Raw genomic sequence first — 20,374 nt, 5'->3', positions numbered from 1 at the left:
GATGTGAAATTGTGCTTCGTGCAACATAATTCTGGGTGCCATTTACAAACCATAAGTGCTAATGACTCCATTCCTTTTTGTGGTTGTAGAGGCTGTTGATTGGAGTACGCTAAAACACACCTGGCCTCTTTAGGATATTCAGAAGCCAAGTTATTAGCTCACAAAGGTGTAACTGGACTACTTATTTAAAGTGACACCAGGCCCGGTGACCTTTGGGACATGGTTTGACCCCCTATAGGAACATGCGATCATCATGAAACGTTCAGATCACTTACAACTCAATAGATTCTACGTTCCTGTAATGTTTCAGCCTGATTGGACCTTGTTTTCACACAAATGGACCCAGAATGTTGTGAAATTGTGCTTCGTGCAGCATAATTCTGGGTGCCATTTACAAACCATAAGTGCTAATGACTCCATTCCTTTTTGTGGTTGTAGGGGCTGTTGATTGGAGTACACTAAAACAAACCTGATCTCTCTAGGACATTCAGAAGCCAAGTTATAAGCCCACAAATGTGTAACTGGACTACTTCTTTAAATTGACACCAGATCCGGTGACCTTTGGGACATGGTTTGACCCGCTTAGGAAAGTGCTATCATCATGAAACGTTCAGATCACTTACAACTCAATAGATTCTACATTCCTGTAACGTTTCAGCCTGATTGGACCTTGTTTTCACACAAATGAACCCAGAATGATGTGAAATTGTTTTTTGTGCAACATAATTCTGGGTGCCTTTTAAAAACCATAAGTGCTAATGACTCCAGTCCTTTTTGTGGTTGTAGGGGCTGTTGATTGGAGTACACTAAAACAAACCTGACCTCTTTAGGATATTCAGAAGCCAAGTTATTAGCTCACAAAGTTGTAACTGGACTACTTCTTTAAAGTGACACCAGGCCCGGTGACCTTTGGGACATGGTTTGACCCCCTATAGGAATGTGCAATCATCATGAAATGTTCAGATCACTTACAACTCAGTAGATTCTACCTTCTTGTAACGTTTCAGCCTGATTGGACCTTGTTTTCACACAAATGGACCCAGAATGATGTGAAATTATGCTTCGTGCAACATAATTCTGGGTGCCATTTAAAAACCATAAGTGCTAATGACTCCATTCCTTTTTGTAGTTGTAGGCAGGGACGAAATTTTGATTTCAGAAGTGGGGGGGACACAGCAGGCTTGTGCGGATTTGGGGTGGGGGGTGTTATGTAAAGACCCCTTGACACGTCACGTGCCCATCTCAATAATTTTTCCATCCTTATTGAAGTGCAGTTTTGACTGTTGACAATGGATAGGCCATTGTATTTATTGTTTTGGGTCTTTTTTTATTGTTTTTGGTGCAACATTTTCTAACAGGGAGTTAGATTCCTTTTTTATTTAATTTTTGTTTGTTATTTTTATTCATTTAGAAGTTCTGGTTCTGGACATTTCAATGTTAAATGAAGGTTCATTTGTTGCATTTTAAAGGGTGTACTTGCATTATTATGATATATTAACATTATATTAGTGGTTATTTTGGTCTAGATAATGTTGACAATGATATCGTTTATCATCAACAATTTGTTGGACAAAATATCGTCCATCAAAATGTGTTACTTTCCCAGGCCTAGTCAAAAGTATAAAAATTATTTATACATAAACGGTCCCTCCTGAGATCTGGCCGTTTGTTCATTTGCTGTGTTAGAGGACATGCTGAACTAATGTTTTACACATGATCATCACCCTAACATTTGAGTGTATAAAAACTTATTAAATATGTTTTTCCCTTAAAAGTGTTTAAACAGTTGTTGCATTTCAACACACAAAAAAAAATGGAAAAAATAAGATAAATCTAATGAAAAGTGTACATCTTTGACATTAAGCTTAAAAAATCTGTTGACGATGATGATACTGTTCATTTTTCAGAGCTTTTTAATGTGAAAATATACATTGCAATAGATAAGTTTACAATAAAGTTAAATGATAAAAGTTTTGAAGTTACACTTCTACTACTACTACTACTAGTAATAATAATTATGATAATAATAATAATAATAATTATAATAATACGAATAAATTGTGTCTGAGGAGTCAGTTATGTGGAGGAGATGAGTTTGTAAAAGTTAGTTTTGAGTATGTTTGTGAAGGAGGAGGTGAGTCTGAGCTTAATGCAGGTCTGTCACATGTTCCAACTTACGTTTTGACTTTGAAAGAAGTCTCTTATATCCACTTTTCGTTTTCTTGACATGCTTCCTCCTGGCTGTGCCTAACTACCAAAGACTCACAAATGAACACTTATTCAAATGTTATGTAATGGAAGCTGAGCTGAGCTCTGATATTACACAGCGTCTAGTTGACGATGTGACTCAGTACCGGTGTTCCCTAGCGGCTCCAAACTAGCAAAACAACGTGAGCACGTTCTGACTGTTTCCAACTTGAGTGACAGCAGCAACAGCCAATAATACGTTAGCAAGTATCAGCAGAGCCAATAGATTAGCTTTTGGGCGGGTCTAATAGTAAACCGGTTTCCGTTTCGGTCCTAGTGCTCAACCAAATCCATTTAATGGAGCGTAACATTGTTTTCGGACGGAAAAAAGTGCAAGGGACCAAAACTGCCTTTTGAAAAAGTGGGGGGGACATGTCCCACCCGTCCCCCCCCAAAATTACGTCCCAGGTTGTAGGGGCTGTTGACTGGAGTACACTAAAACAAGCCTGACCTCTCTAGGACATTCAGAAGCCAAGTTATGAGCCCACAAATGTTGGTACTGGACTACTTCTTTAAATTGACACCAGATCCGGTGACCTTTGGGACATGGTTTGACCCCCTTAGGAAAGTGCTATCAGCATGAAACATTCAGATCACTTACAACTCAATAGATTCTACCTTCCTGTAACGTTTCAGCCTGATTGGACCTTGTTTTCACACAAATGAACCCAGAATTATGTGAAATTGTGCTTCGTGCAACATAATTCTGGGTGCCATTTAAAAACCATAAGTGCTAATGACTCCATTCCTTTTTGGGGTAATGGGGGCTGTTAACTGGAGTACTCTAAAACAAACCTGACCTCTTTAGGATATTCAGAAGCCAAGTTATAAGCCCACAAAGGTGTAACTGGACTACTTCTTTAAAGTGACACCAGGCTCGGTGACCTTTGGGACATGGTTATACCCCCTATAGGAATGTGCGATCATCATGAAACGTTCAGATCACTTACAACTCAATAGATTCTACCTTCTTGTAACGTTTCAGCCTGATTGGACCTTGTTTTCACACAAATGGACCCAGAATGATGTGAAATTGTGCTTCGTGCAACATAATTCTGGGTGCCATTTACAAACCATAAGTGCTAATGACTCCATTCCTTTTTGTGGTTGTAGGGGCTGTTGATTGGAGTACACTAAAACAAGCCTGACCTCTCTAGGACATTCAGAAGCCAAGTTATAAGCCCACAAATGTGTAACTGGACTACTTCTTTAAATTGACACCAGATCCGGTGACCTTTGGGACATGGTTTGACCCCCTTAGGAAAGTGCTATCATCATGAAACGTTCAGATCACTTACAACTAAATAGATTCTACCTTCCTGTAACGTTTCAGCCTGATTGGACCTTGTTTTCACACAAATGAACCCAGAATGATGTGAAATTGTGCTTCGTGCAACATAATTCTGGGTGCCATTTACAAACCATAAGTGCTAATGACTCCATTCCTTTTTGTGGTTGTAGGGGCTGTTTATTGGAGTACACTAAATTAAACCTGATCTCTCTAGGACATTCAGAAGCCAAGTTATAAGCCCACAAATGTGTAACTGGACTACTTCTTTAAATTGACACCAGATCCGGTGACCTTTGGGACATAGTTTGACCTCCTTAGGAAAGTGCTATCAGCATGAAACATTCAGATCACTTACAACTCAATAGATTCTACCTTCCTGTAACGTTTCAGCCTTATTGGACCTTGTTTTCACACAAATGGACCCAGAATGATTTGAAATTGTGCTTCGTACAACTTAATTCTGGATGCCATTTACAAACCATAAGTGCTAATGACTCCATTCCTTTTTGTAGTTGTAGGGGCTGTTGACTGGAGTACACTAAAACAAGCCTGACCTCTCTAGGACATTCAGAAGCCAAGTTATAAGCCCACAAATGTTGGTACTGGACTACTTCTTTAAATTGACACCAGATCCGGTGACCTTTGGGACATGGTTTGACCCCCTTAGGAAAGTGCTATCATCATGAAACGTTCAGATCACTTACAACTCAATAGATTCTACCTTCCTGTAACGTTTCAGCCTGATTGGACCTTGTTTTCACACAAATGAACCCAGAATGATGTGAAATTGTGCTTCGTGCAACATAATTCTGGGTGCCATTTACAAACCATAAGTGCTAATGACTCCATTCCTTTTTGTGGTTGTAGGGGCTGTTGATTGGAGTACACTTAAACAAACCTGATCGCTCTAGGACATTCAGAAGCCAAGTTATAAGCCCACAAATGTGTAACTGGACTACTTTTTTAAATTGACACCAGATCCGGTGACCTTTGGGACATGATTTGACCCCCTTAGGAAAGTGCTATCATCATGAAACGTTCAGATCACTTACAACTCAATAGATTCTACCTTCCTGTAACGTTTCAGCCTGATTGGACCTTGTTTTCACACAAATGAACCCAGAATGATGTGAAATTGTGCTTCGTGCAACATAATTCTGGGTGCCATTTACAAACCATAAGTGCTAATGACTCCATTCCTTTTTGTGGTTGTAGGGGCTGTTGATTGGAGTATACTAAAACAAACCTGATCTCTCTATGACATTCAGAAGCCAAGTTATAAGCCCACAAATGTGTAACTGGACTACTTCTTTAAATTGACACCAGATCCGGTGACCTTTGGGACATTGTTTGACCCCCTATAGGAATGTGCTATCATCATGAAACGTTCAGATCACTTACAACTCAATAGAATATACCTTCCTGTGACGTTTCAGCCTGATTGGACCTTGTTTTCACACAAATGAACCCAGAATGATGTGAAATTGTGCTTCGTGCAACATAATTCTGGGTGCCATTTACAAACCATAAGTGCTAATGACTCCATTCCTTTTTGTGGTTGTACGGGCTGTTGATTGGAGTACAGTTAAACAAACCTGATCGCTCTAGGACATTCAGAAGCCAAGTTATAAGCCCACAAATGTGTAACTGGACTACTTCTTTAAATTGACACCAGATCCGGTGACCTTTGGGACATGATTTGACCCCCTTAGGAAAGTGCTATCATCATGAAACGTTCAGATCACTTCCAACTCAATAGATTCTACCTTCCTGTAACGTTTCAGCCTGATTGGACCTTGTTTTCACACAAATGAACCCAGAATGATGTGAAATTGTGCTTCGTGAAACATAATTCTGGGTGCCATTTACAAACCATAAGTGCTAATGACTCCATTCCTTTTTGTGGTTGTAGGGGCTGTTGATTGGAGTATACTAAAACAAACCTGATCTCTCTAGGACATTCAGAAGCCAAGTTATAAGCCCACAAATGTGTAACTGGACTACTTCTTTAAATTGACACCAGATCCGGTGACCTTTGGGACATGGTTTGACCCCCTATAGGAATGTGCTATCATCATGAAACGTTCAGATCACTTACAACTCAATAGAATATACCTTCCTGTAACGTTTCAGCCTGATTGGACCTTGTTTTCACACAAATGGACCCAGAATGATGTGAAATTGTGCTTCGTGCAACATAATTCTGGGTGCCATTTACAAACCATAAGTGCTAATGACTCCATTCCTTTTTGTGGTTGTAGAGGCTGTCTATTGGAGTACACTAAAACAAACCTGACCTCTTTAGGATATTCAGAAGCCAAGTTATTAGCTCACAAAGGTGTAACTGGACTACTTCTTTAAAGTGACACCAGGCCCGGTGACCTTTGGGTCATGGTTTGACCCCCTATAGGAATGTGCGATCATCATGAAACGTTCAGATAACTTACAACTCAATAGATTCTACCTTCTTGTAACGTTTCAGCATGATTGGACCTTGTTTTCACACAAATGGACCCAGAATGTTGTGAAATTGTGCTTCGTGCAGCATAATTCTGGGTGCCATTTACAAACCATAAGTGCTAATGACTCCATTCCTTTTTGTGGTTGTAGGGGCTGATGATTGGAGTACACTAAAACAAACCTGATCTCTCTAGGACATTCAGAAGCCAAGTTATAAGCCCACAAATGTGTAACTGGACTACTTCTTTAAATTGACACCAGATCCGGTGACCTTTGGGACATGGTTTGACCCCCTTAGGAAAGTGCTATCATCATGAAACGTTCAGATCACTTACAACTCAATAGATTCTACCTTCCTGTAACGTTTCAGCCTGATTGGACCTTGATTTCACACAAATGAACCCAGAATGATGTGAAATTGTGCTTCGTGCAACATAATTCTGGGTGACATTGAAAAACCATAAGTGCTAATGACTCCATTACGTTTTGGGGTAATGGGGGCTGTTAACTGGAGTACACTAAAACAAGCCTGACCTCTCTAGGACATTCAGAAGCCAAGTTATAAGCCCACAAATGTTGGTACTGGACTACGTCTTTACATTGACACCAGATCCGGTGACATTTGGGACATGGTTTGACCCCCTTAGGAAAGTGCTATCATCATGAAACGTTCAGATCACTTACAACTCAATAGATTCTACCTTCCTGTAACGTTTCAGCCTGATTGGACCTAGTTTTCACACAAATGAACCCAGAATGATGTGAAATTGTGCTTCGTGCAACATAATTCTGGGTGCCATTTACAAACCATAAGTGCTAATGACTCCATTCCTTTTTGTGGTTGTAGAGGCTGTTGATTGGAGTACGCTAAAACACACCTGGCCTCTTTAGGATATTCAGAAGCCAAGTTATTAGCTCACAAAGGTGTAACTGGACTACTTATTTAAAGTGACACCAGGCCCGGTGACCTTTGGGACATGGTTTGACCCCCTATAGGAACATGCGATCATCATGAAACGTTCAGATCACTTACAACTCAATAGATTCTACGTTCCTGTAATGTTTCAGCCTGATTGGACCTTGTTTTCACACAAATGGACCCAGAATGTTGTGAAATTGTGCTTCGTGCAGCATAATTCTGGGTGCCATTTACAAACCATAAGTGCTAATGACTCCATTCCTTTTTGTGGTTGTAGGGGCTGTTGATTGGAGTACACTAAAACAAACCTGATCTCTCTAGGACATTCAGAAGCCAAGTTATAAGCCCACAAATGTGTAACTGGACTACTTCTTTAAATTGACACCAGATCCGGTGACCTTTGGGACATGGTTTGACCCGCTTAGGAAAGTGCTATCATCATGAAACGTTCAGATCACTTACAACTCAATAGATTCTACATTCCTGTAACGTTTCAGCCTGATTGGACCTTGTTTTCACACAAATGAACCCAGAATGATGTGAAATTGTTTTTTGTGCAACATAATTCTGGGTGCCTTTTAAAAACCATAAGTGCTAATGACTCCAGTCCTTTTTGTGGTTGTAGGGGCTGTTGATTGGAGTACACTAAAACAAACCTGACCTCTTTAGGATATTCAGAAGCCAAGTTATTAGCTCACAAAGTTGTAACTGGACTACTTCTTTAAAGTGACACCAGGCCCGGTGACCTTTGGGACATGGTTTGACCCCCTATAGGAATGTGCAATCATCATGAAATGTTCAGATCACTTACAACTCAGTAGATTCTACCTTCTTGTAACGTTTCAGCCTGATTGGACCTTGTTTTCACACAAATGGACCCAGAATGATGTGAAATTATGCTTCGTGCAACATAATTCTGGGTGCCATTTAAAAACCATAAGTGCTAATGACTCCATTCCTTTTTGTAGTTGTAGGCAGGGACGAAATTTTGATTTCAGAAGTGGGGGGGACACAGCAGGCTTGTGCGGATTTGGGGTGGGGGGTGTTATGTAAAGACCCCTTGACACGTCACGTGCCCATCTCAATAATTTTTCCATCCTTATTGAAGTGCAGTTTTGACTGTTGACAATGGATAGGCCATTGTATTTATTGTTTTGGGTCTTTTTTTATTGTTTTTGGTGCAACATTTTCTAACAGGGAGTTAGATTCCTTTTTTATTTAATTTTTGTTTGTTATTTTTATTCATTTAGAAGTTCTGGTTCTGGACATTTCAATGTTAAATGAAGGTTCATTTGTTGCATTTTAAAGGGTGTACTTGCATTATTATGATATATTAACATTATATTAGTGGTTATTTTGGTCTAGATAATGTTGACAATGATATCGTTTATCATCAACAATTTGTTGGACAAAATATCGTCCATCAAAATGTGTTACTTTCCCAGGCCTAGTCAAAAGTATAAAAATTATTTATACATAAACGGTCCCTCCTGAGATCTGGCCGTTTGTTCATTTGCTGTGTTAGAGGACATGCTGAACTAATGTTTTACACATGATCATCACCCTAACATTTGAGTGTATAAAAACTTATTAAATATGTTTTTCCCTTAAAAGTGTTTAAACAGTTGTTGCATTTCAACACACAAAAAAAAATGGAAAAAATAAGATAAATCTAATGAAAAGTGTACATCTTTGACATTAAGCTTAAAAAATCTGTTGACGATGATGATACTGTTCATTTTTCAGAGCTTTTTAATGTGAAAATATACATTGCAATAGATAAGTTTACAATAAAGTTAAATGATAAAAGTTTTGAAGTTACACTTCTACTACTACTACTACTAGTAATAATAATTATGATAATAATAATAATAATAATTATAATAATACGAATAAATTGTGTCTGAGGAGTCAGTTATGTGGAGGAGATGAGTTTGTAAAAGTTAGTTTTGAGTATGTTTGTGAAGGAGGAGGTGAGTCTGAGCTTAATGCAGGTCTGTCACATGTTCCAACTTACGTTTTGACTTTGAAAGAAGTCTCTTATATCCACTTTTCGTTTTCTTGACATGCTTCCTCCTGGCTGTGCCTAACTACCAAAGACTCACAAATGAACACTTATTCAAATGTTATGTAATGGAAGCTGAGCTGAGCTCTGATATTACACAGCGTCTAGTTGACGATGTGACTCAGTACCGGTGTTCCCTAGCGGCTCCAAACTAGCAAAACAACGTGAGCACGTTCTGACTGTTTCCAACTTGAGTGACAGCAGCAACAGCCAATAATACGTTAGCAAGTATCAGCAGAGCCAATAGATTAGCTTTTGGGCGGGTCTAATAGTAAACCGGTTTCCGTTTCGGTCCTAGTGCTCAACCAAATCCATTTAATGGAGCGTAACATTGTTTTCGGACGGAAAAAAGTGCAAGGGACCAAAACTGCCTTTTGAAAAAGTGGGGGGGACATGTCCCACCCGTCCCCCCCCAAAATTACGTCCCAGGTTGTAGGGGCTGTTGACTGGAGTACACTAAAACAAGCCTGACCTCTCTAGGACATTCAGAAGCCAAGTTATGAGCCCACAAATGTTGGTACTGGACTACTTCTTTAAATTGACACCAGATCCGGTGACCTTTGGGACATGGTTTGACCCCCTTAGGAAAGTGCTATCAGCATGAAACATTCAGATCACTTACAACTCAATAGATTCTACCTTCCTGTAACGTTTCAGCCTGATTGGACCTTGTTTTCACACAAATGAACCCAGAATTATGTGAAATTGTGCTTCGTGCAACATAATTCTGGGTGCCATTTAAAAACCATAAGTGCTAATGACTCCATTCCTTTTTGGGGTAATGGGGGCTGTTAACTGGAGTACTCTAAAACAAACCTGACCTCTTTAGGATATTCAGAAGCCAAGTTATAAGCCCACAAAGGTGTAACTGGACTACTTCTTTAAAGTGACACCAGGCTCGGTGACCTTTGGGACATGGTTATACCCCCTATAGGAATGTGCGATCATCATGAAACGTTCAGATCACTTACAACTCAATAGATTCTACCTTCTTGTAACGTTTCAGCCTGATTGGACCTTGTTTTCACACAAATGGACCCAGAATGATGTGAAATTGTGCTTCGTGCAACATAATTCTGGGTGCCATTTACAAACCATAAGTGCTAATGACTCCATTCCTTTTTGTGGTTGTAGGGGCTGTTGATTGGAGTACACTAAAACAAGCCTGACCTCTCTAGGACATTCAGAAGCCAAGTTATAAGCCCACAAATGTGTAACTGGACTACTTCTTTAAATTGACACCAGATCCGGTGACCTTTGGGACATGGTTTGACCCCCTTAGGAAAGTGCTATCATCATGAAACGTTCAGATCACTTACAACTAAATAGATTCTACCTTCCTGTAACGTTTCAGCCTGATTGGACCTTGTTTTCACACAAATGAACCCAGAATGATGTGAAATTGTGCTTCGTGCAACATAATTCTGGGTGCCATTTACAAACCATAAGTGCTAATGACTCCATTCCTTTTTGTGGTTGTAGGGGCTGTTTATTGGAGTACACTAAATTAAACCTGATCTCTCTAGGACATTCAGAAGCCAAGTTATAAGCCCACAAATGTGTAACTGGACTACTTCTTTAAATTGACACCAGATCCGGTGACCTTTGGGACATAGTTTGACCTCCTTAGGAAAGTGCTATCAGCATGAAACATTCAGATCACTTACAACTCAATAGATTCTACCTTCCTGTAACGTTTCAGCCTTATTGGACCTTGTTTTCACACAAATGGACCCAGAATGATTTGAAATTGTGCTTCGTACAACTTAATTCTGGATGCCATTTACAAACCATAAGTGCTAATGACTCCATTCCTTTTTGTAGTTGTAGGGGCTGTTGACTGGAGTACACTAAAACAAGCCTGACCTCTCTAGGACATTCAGAAGCCAAGTTATAAGCCCACAAATGTTGGTACTGGACTACTTCTTTAAATTGACACCAGATCCGGTGACCTTTGGGACATGGTTTGACCCCCTTAGGAAAGTGCTATCATCATGAAACGTTCAGATCACTTACAACTCAATAGATTCTACCTTCCTGTAACGTTTCAGCCTGATTGGACCTTGTTTTCACACAAATGAACCCAGAATGATGTGAAATTGTGCTTCGTGCAACATAATTCTGGGTGCCATTTACAAACCATAAGTGCTAATGACTCCATTCCTTTTTGTGGTTGTAGGGGCTGTTGATTGGAGTACACTTAAACAAACCTGATCGCTCTAGGACATTCAGAAGCCAAGTTATAAGCCCACAAATGTGTAACTGGACTACTTTTTTAAATTGACACCAGATCCGGTGACCTTTGGGACATGATTTGACCCCCTTAGGAAAGTGCTATCATCATGAAACGTTCAGATCACTTACAACTCAATAGATTCTACCTTCCTGTAACGTTTCAGCCTGATTGGACCTTGTTTTCACACAAATGAACCCAGAATGATGTGAAATTGTGCTTCGTGCAACATAATTCTGGGTGCCATTTACAAACCATAAGTGCTAATGACTCCATTCCTTTTTGTGGTTGTAGGGGCTGTTGATTGGAGTATACTAAAACAAACCTGATCTCTCTATGACATTCAGAAGCCAAGTTATAAGCCCACAAATGTGTAACTGGACTACTTCTTTAAATTGACACCAGATCCGGTGACCTTTGGGACATTGTTTGACCCCCTATAGGAATGTGCTATCATCATGAAACGTTCAGATCACTTACAACTCAATAGAATATACCTTCCTGTGACGTTTCAGCCTGATTGGACCTTGTTTTCACACAAATGAACCCAGAATGATGTGAAATTGTGCTTCGTGCAACATAATTCTGGGTGCCATTTACAAACCATAAGTGCTAATGACTCCATTCCTTTTTGTGGTTGTACGGGCTGTTGATTGGAGTACAGTTAAACAAACCTGATCGCTCTAGGACATTCAGAAGCCAAGTTATAAGCCCACAAATGTGTAACTGGACTACTTCTTTAAATTGACACCAGATCCGGTGACCTTTGGGACATGATTTGACCCCCTTAGGAAAGTGCTATCATCATGAAACGTTCAGATCACTTCCAACTCAATAGATTCTACCTTCCTGTAACGTTTCAGCCTGATTGGACCTTGTTTTCACACAAATGAACCCAGAATGATGTGAAATTGTGCTTCGTGAAACATAATTCTGGGTGCCATTTACAAACCATAAGTGCTAATGACTCCATTCCTTTTTGTGGTTGTAGGGGCTGTTGATTGGAGTATACTAAAACAAACCTGATCTCTCTAGGACATTCAGAAGCCAAGTTATAAGCCCACAAATGTGTAACTGGACTACTTCTTTAAATTGACACCAGATCCGGTGACCTTTGGGACATGGTTTGACCCCCTATAGGAATGTGCTATCATCATGAAACGTTCAGATCACTTACAACTCAATAGAATATACCTTCCTGTAACGTTTCAGCCTGATTGGACCTTGTTTTCACACAAATGGACCCAGAATGATGTGAAATTGTGCTTCGTGCAACATAATTCTGGGTGCCATTTACAAACCATAAGTGCTAATGACTCCATTCCTTTTTGTGGTTGTAGAGGCTGTCTATTGGAGTACACTAAAACAAACCTGACCTCTTTAGGATATTCAGAAGCCAAGTTATTAGCTCACAAAGGTGTAACTGGACTACTTCTTTAAAGTGACACCAGGCCCGGTGACCTTTGGGTCATGGTTTGACCCCCTATAGGAATGTGCGATCATCATGAAACGTTCAGATAACTTACAACTCAATAGATTCTACCTTCTTGTAACGTTTCAGCATGATTGGACCTTGTTTTCACACAAATGGACCCAGAATGTTGTGAAATTGTGCTTCGTGCAGCATAATTCTGGGTGCCATTTACAAACCATAAGTGCTAATGACTCCATTCCTTTTTGTGGTTGTAGGGGCTGATGATTGGAGTACACTAAAACAAACCTGATCTCTCTAGGACATTCAGAAGCCAAGTTATAAGCCCACAAATGTGTAACTGGACTACTTCTTTAAATTGACACCAGATCCGGTGACCTTTGGGACATGGTTTGACCCCCTTAGGAAAGTGCTATCATCATGAAACGTTCAGATCACTTACAACTCAATAGATTCTACCTTCCTGTAACGTTTCAGCCTGATTGGACCTTGATTTCACACAAATGAACCCAGAATGATGTGAAATTGTGCTTCGTGCAACATAATTCTGGGTGACATTGAAAAACCATAAGTGCTAATGACTCCATTACGTTTTGGGGTAATGGGGGCTGTTAACTGGAGTACACTAAAACAAGCCTGACCTCTCTAGGACATTCAGAAGCCAAGTTATAAGCCCACAAATGTTGGTACTGGACTACGTCTTTACATTGACACCAGATCCGGTGACATTTGGGACATGGTTTGACCCCCTTAGGAAAGTGCTATCATCATGAAACGTTCAGATCACTTACAACTCAATAGATTCTACCTTCCTGTAACGTTTCAGCCTGATTGGACCTAGTTTTCACACAAATGAACCCAGAATGATGTGAAATTGTGCTTCGTGCAACATAAATCTGGGTGCCATTTACAAACCATAAGTGCTAATGACTCCATTCCTTTTTGTGGTTGTAGGGGCTGTTGATTGGAGTATACTAAAACAAACCTGATCTCTCTAGGACATTCAGAAGCCAAGTTATAAGCCCACAAATGTGTAACTGGACTACTTCTTTAAATTGACACCAGATCCGGTGACCTTTGGGACATGGTTTGACCCCCTATAGGAATGTGCTATCATCATGAAACGTTCAGATCACTTACAACTCAATAGAATATACCTTCCTGTAACGTTTTAGCCTGATTGGACCTTGTTTTCACACAAATGGACCCAGAATGATGTGAAATTGTGCTTCGTGCAACATAATTCTGGGTGCCATTTACAAACCATAAGTGCTAATGACTCCATTCCTTTTTGTGGTTGTAGAGGCTGTCTATTGGAGTACACTAAAACAAACCTGACCTCTTTAGGATATTCAGAAGCCAAGTTATTAGCTCACAAAGGTGTAACTGGACTACTTCTTTAAAGTGACACCAGGCCCGGTGACCTTTGGGTCATGGTTTGACCCCCTATAGGAATGTGCGATCATCATGAAACGTTCAGATCTCTTACAACTCAATAGATTCTACCTTCCTGTAACGTTTCAGCCTGATTGGACCTTGTTTTCACACAAATGAACCCAGAATGATGTGAAATTGTGCTTCGTGCAACATAATTCTGGGTGCCATTGAAAAACCATAAGTGCTAATGACTCCATTACGTTTTGGGGTAATGGGGGCTGTTAACTGGAGTACACTAAAACAAGCCTGACCTCTCTAGGACATTCAGAAGCCAAGTTATAAGCCCACAAATGTTGGTACTGGACTACGTCTTTAAATTGACACCAGATCCGGTGACATTTGGGACATGGTTTGACCCCCTTAGGAAAGTGCTATCATCATGAAACGTTCAGATCACTTACAACTCAATAGATTCTACCTTCCTGTAACGTTTCAGCCTGATTGGACCTAGTTTTCACACAAATGAACCCAGAATGATGTGAAATTGTGCTTCGTGCAACATAAATCTGGGTGCCATTTACAAACCATAAGTGCTAATGACTCCATTCCTTTTTGTGGTTGTAGGGGCTGTTGATTGGAGTATACTAAAACAAACCTGATCTCTCTAGGACATTCAGAAGCCAAGTTATAAGCCCACAAATGTGTAACTGGACTACTTCTTTAAATTGACACCAGATCCGGTGACCTTTGGGACATGGTTTGACCCCCTATAGGAATGTGCTATCATCATGAAACGTTCAGATCACTTACAACTCAATAGAATATACCTTCCTGTAACGTTTTAGCCTGATTGGACCTTGTTTTCACACAAATGGACCCAGAATGATGTGAAATTGTGCTTCGTGCAACATAATTCTGGGTGCCATTTACAAACCATAAGTGCTAATGACTCCATTCCTTTTTGTGGTTGTAGAGGCTGTCTATTGGAGTACACTAAAACAAACCTGACCTCTTTAGGATATTCAGAAGCCAAGTTATTAGCTCACAAAGGTGTAACTGGACTACTTCTTTAAAGTGACACCAGGCCCGGTGACCTTTGGGTCATGGTTTGACCCCCTATAGGAATGTGCGATCATCATAAAACGTTCAGATCACTTACAACTCAATAGATTCTACCTTCTTGTAACGTTTCAGCCTGATTGGACCTTGTTTTCACACAAATGGACCCAGAATGTTGTGAAATTGTGCTTCGTGCAGCATAATTCTGGGTGCCATTTACAAACCATAAGTGCTAATGACCCCATTCCTTTTTGTTGTTGTAGGGGCTGTTGATTGGAGTACACTAAAACAAACCTGATCTCTCTAGGACATTCAGAAGCCAAGTTATAAGCCCACAAATGTGTAACTGGACTACTTCTTTAAATTGACACCAGATCCGGTGACCTTTGGGACATGGTTTGACCCCCTTAGGAAAGTGCTATCATAATGAAACGTTCAGATCACTTACAACTCAATAGATTCTACCTTCCTGTAACGTTTCAGCCTGATTAGACCTTGTTTTCACACAAATGAACCCAGAATGATGTGAAATTGTGCTTCGTGCAACATAATTCTGGGTGCCATTTACAAACCATAAGTGCTAATGACTCCATTCCTTTTTGTGGTTGTAGGGGCTGTTGATTGGAGTATACTAAAACAAACCTGATCCCTCTAGGACATTCAGAAGCCAAGTTATAAGCCCACAAATGTGTAACTGGACTACTTCTTTAAATTGACACCAGATCCGGTGACCTTTGGGACATGGTTTGACCCCCTATAGGAATGTGCTATCATCATGAAACGTTCAGATCACTTACAACTCAATAGAATATACCTTCCTGTAACGTTTCAGCCTGATTGGACCTTGTTTTCACACAAATGAACCCAGAATGATGTGAAATTGTGCTTCGTGCAACATAATTCTGGGTGCCATTTACAAACCATAAGTGCTAATGACTCCATTCGTTTTTGTGGTTGTAGGGGCTGTTGATTGGAGTACACTTAAACAAACCTGATCGCTCTAGGATATTCAGAAGCCAAGTTATAAGCCCACAAATGTGTAACTGGACTACTTCTTTAAATTGACACCAGATCCGGTGACCTTTGGGACATGATTTGACCCCCTTAGGAAAGTGCTATCATCATGAAACGTTCAGATCACTTACAACTCAATAGATTCTACCTTCCTGTAACGTTTCAGCCTGATTGGACCTTGTTTTCACACAAATGAACCCAGATTGTGCTTCGTGCAACATAATTCTGGGTGCCATTTACAAACCATAAGTGCTAATGACTCCATTCCTTTTTGTGGTTGTAGGGGCTGATGATTGGAGTACACTAAAACAAACCTGATCTCTCTAGGACATTCAGAAGCCAAGTTATAAGCCCACAAATGTGTAACTGGACTACTTCTTTAAATTGACACCAGATCCGGTGACCTTTGGGACATGGTTTGACCCCCTTAGGAAAGTGCTATCATCATGAAACGTTCAGATCACTTACAACTCAATAGATTCTACCTTCCTGTAACGTTTCAGCCTGATTGGACCTTGTTTTCACACAAATGAACCCAGAATGATGTGAAATTGTGCTTCGTGCAACATAATTCTGGGTGCCATTTACAAACCGTAAGTGCTAATGACTCCATTCCTTTTTGTGGTTGTAGAGGCTGTCTATTGGAGTACACTAAAACAAACCTGACCTCTTTAGGATATTCAGAAGCCAAGTTATTAGCTCACAAAGGTGTAACTGGACTACTTCTTTAAAGTGACACCAGGCCCGGTGACCTTTGGGTCATGGTTTGACCCCCTATAGGAATGTGCGATCATCATGAAACGTTCAGATCACTTACAACTCAATAGATTCTACCTTCTTGTAACGTTTCAGCCTGATTGGACCTTGTTTTCACACAAATGGACCCAGAATGTTGTGAAATTGTGCTTCGTGCAGCATAACTCTGGGTGCCATTTACAAACCATAAGTGCTAATGACTCCATTCCTTTTTGTGGTTGTAGGGGCTGTTGATTGGAGTACACTAAAACAAACCTGATCTCTCTAGGACATTCAGAAGCCAAGTTATAAGCCCACAAATGTGTAACTGGACTACTTTAAATTGACACCAGATCCGGTGACCTTTGGGACATGGTTTGACCCCCTTAGGAAAGTGCTATCATCATGAAACGTTCAGATCACTTACAACTCAATAGATTCTACCTTCCTGTAACGTTTCAGCCTGATTGGACCTTGTTTTCACACAAATGAACCCAGAATGATGTGAAATTGTGCTTCGTGCAACATAATTCTGGGTGCCATTTAAAAACCATAAGTGCTAATGACTCCATTACTTTTTGGGGTAATGGGGGCTGTTAACTGGAGTACACTAAAACAAGCCTGACCTCTCTAGGACATTCAGAAGCCAAGTTATAAGCCCACAAATGTTGGTACTGGACTACGTCTTTAAATTGACACCAGATCCGGTGACCTTTGGGACATGGTTTGACCCCCTTAGGAAAGTGCTATCATCATGAAACGTTCAGATCACTTACAACTCAATAGATTCTACCTTCCTGTAACGTTTCAGCCTGATTGGACCTTGTTTTCACACAAATGAACCCAGAATGATGTGAAATTGTGCTTCGTGCAACATAATTCTGGGTGCCATTTACAAACCATAAGTGCTAATGACTCCATTCCTTTTTGTGGTTGTAGGGGCTGTTGATTGGAGTACTCTAAAACAAACCTGATCGCTCTAGGACATTCAGAAGCCAAGTTATAAGCCCACAAATGTGTAACTGGACTACTTCTTTAAATTGACACCAGATCCGGTGACCTTTGGGACATGATTTGACCCCCTTAGGAAAGTGCTATCATCATGAAACGTTCAGATCACTTACAACTCAATAGATTCTACCTTCCTGTAACGTTTCAGCCTGATTGGACCTTGTTTTCACACAAATGAACCCAGAATGATGTGAAATTGTGCTTCGTGCAACATAATTCTGGGTGCCATTTAAAAACCATAAGTGCTAATGACTCCATTCCTTTTTGTGGTTGTAGGGGCTGTTTATTGGAGTATACTAAAACAAACCTGATCTCTCTAGGACATTCAGAAGCCAAGTTATAAGCCCACAAATGTGTAACTGGACTACTTCTTTAAATTGAAACCAGATCCGGTGACCTTTGGGACATGGTTTGACCCCCTTAGGAAAGTGCTATCATCATGAAACGTTCAGATCACTTACAACTCAATAGATTCTACCTTCTTGTAACGTTTCAGCCTGATTGGACCTTGTTTTCACACAAATGGGCCCAGAATGTTGTGAAATTGTGCTTCGTGCAGCATAATTCTGGGTGCCATTTACAAACCATAAGTGCTAATGACCCCATTCCTTTTTGTGGTTGTAGGGGCTGTTGATTGGAGTACACTAAAACAAACCTGATCTCTCTAGGACATGCAGAAGCCAAGTTATAAGCCCACAAATGTGTAACTGGACTACTTCTTTAAATTGACACCAGATCCGGTGACCTTTGGGACATGGTTTGACCCCCTTAGGAAAGTGCTATCATCATGAAACGTTCAGATCACTTACAACTCAATAGATTCTACCTTCCTGTAACGTTTCAGCCTGATTGGACCTTGTTTTCACACAAATGAACCCAGAATGATGTGAAATTGTGCTTCGTGCAACATAATTCTGGGTGCCATTTAAAAACCATAAGTGCTAATGACTCCATTACTTTTTGGGGTAATGGGGGCTGTTAACTGGAGCACACTAAAACAAGCCTGACCTCTCTAGGACATTCAGAAGCCAAGTTATAAGCCCACAAATGTTGGTACTGGACTACGTCTTTAAATTGACACCAGATCCGGTGACCTTTGGGACATGGTTTGACCCCCTTAGGAAAGTGCTATCATCATGAAACGTTCAGATCACTTACAACTCAATAGATTCTACCTTCCTGTAACGTTTCAGCCTGATTGGACCTTGTTTTCACACAAATGAACCCAGAATGATGTGAAATTGTGCTTCGTGCAACATAATTCTGGGTGCCATTTACAAACCATAAGTGCTAATGACTCCATTCCTTTTTGTGGTTGTAGAGGCTGTCTATTGGAGTACACTAAAACAAACCTGACCTCTTTAGGATATTCAGAAGCCAAGTTATTAGCTCACAAAGGTGTAACTGGACTACTTCTTTAAAGTGACACCAGGCCCAGTGACCTTTGGGTCATGGTTTGACCCCCTATAGGAATGTGCGATCATCATGAAACGTTCAGATCACTTACAACTCAATAGATTCTACCTTCTTGTAACGTTTCAGCCTGATTGGACCTTGTTTTCACACAAATGGACCCAGAATGTTGTGAAATTGTGCTTCGTGCAACATAATTCTGGGTGCCATTTACAAACCATAAGTGCTAATGACTCCATTCCTTTTTGTGGTTGTAGGGGCTGTTGATTGGAGTACACTAAAACAAACCTGATCTCTCTAGGACATTCAGAAGCCAAGTTATAAGCCCACAAATGTGTAACTGGACTACTTCTTTAAATTGACACCAGATCCGGTGACCTTTGGGACATGGTTTGACCCCCTTAGGAAAGTGCTATCATCATGAAACGTTCAGATCACTTACAACTCAATAGATTCTACCTTCCTGTAACGTTTCAGCCTGATTGGACCTTGTTTTCACACAAATAAACCCAGAATGATGTGAAATTGTGCTTCGTGCAACATAATTCTGGGTGCCATTTACAAACCATAAGTGCTAATGACTCCATTCTTTTTTGTGGTTGTAGGGGCTGTTAATTGGAGTACACTAAAACAAGCCTGACCTCTCTAGGACATTCAGAAGCCAAGTTATAAGCCCACAAATGTGTAACTGGACTACTTCTTTAAATTGACACCAGATCTGGTGACATTTGGGACATAGTTTGACCTCCTTAGGAAAGTGCTATATGCATGAAACGTTCAGATCACTTACAACTCAATAGATTCTACCTTCCTGTAACGTTTCAGCCTGATTGGACCTTGTTTTCACACAAATGGACCCCGAATGATTTGAAATTCTGCTTCGTACAACATAATTCTGGATGCCATTTACAAACCATAAGTGCTAATGACTCAATTCCTTTTTGTGGTTGTAGGGGCTGTTGATTGGAGTACACTAAAAAGAGCCTGACCTCTCTAGGACATTCAGAAGCCAAGTTATAAGCCCACAAATGTGTAACTGGACTACTTCTTTAAATTGACACCAGATCCGGTGACCTTTGGGACATGGTTTGACCCCCTATAGGAATTTGCTATCATCA

Source organism: Nothobranchius furzeri, chromosome 4 (genome assembly GCF_043380555.1).
Source record: "Nothobranchius furzeri strain GRZ-AD chromosome 4, NfurGRZ-RIMD1, whole genome shotgun sequence".
NCBI classification, from domain to species: domain Eukaryota; kingdom Metazoa; phylum Chordata; class Actinopteri; order Cyprinodontiformes; family Nothobranchiidae; genus Nothobranchius; species Nothobranchius furzeri.
The sequence above is the reverse complement of the archived record's forward strand: the minus strand, read 5'-3'. Positions refer to the sequence as shown.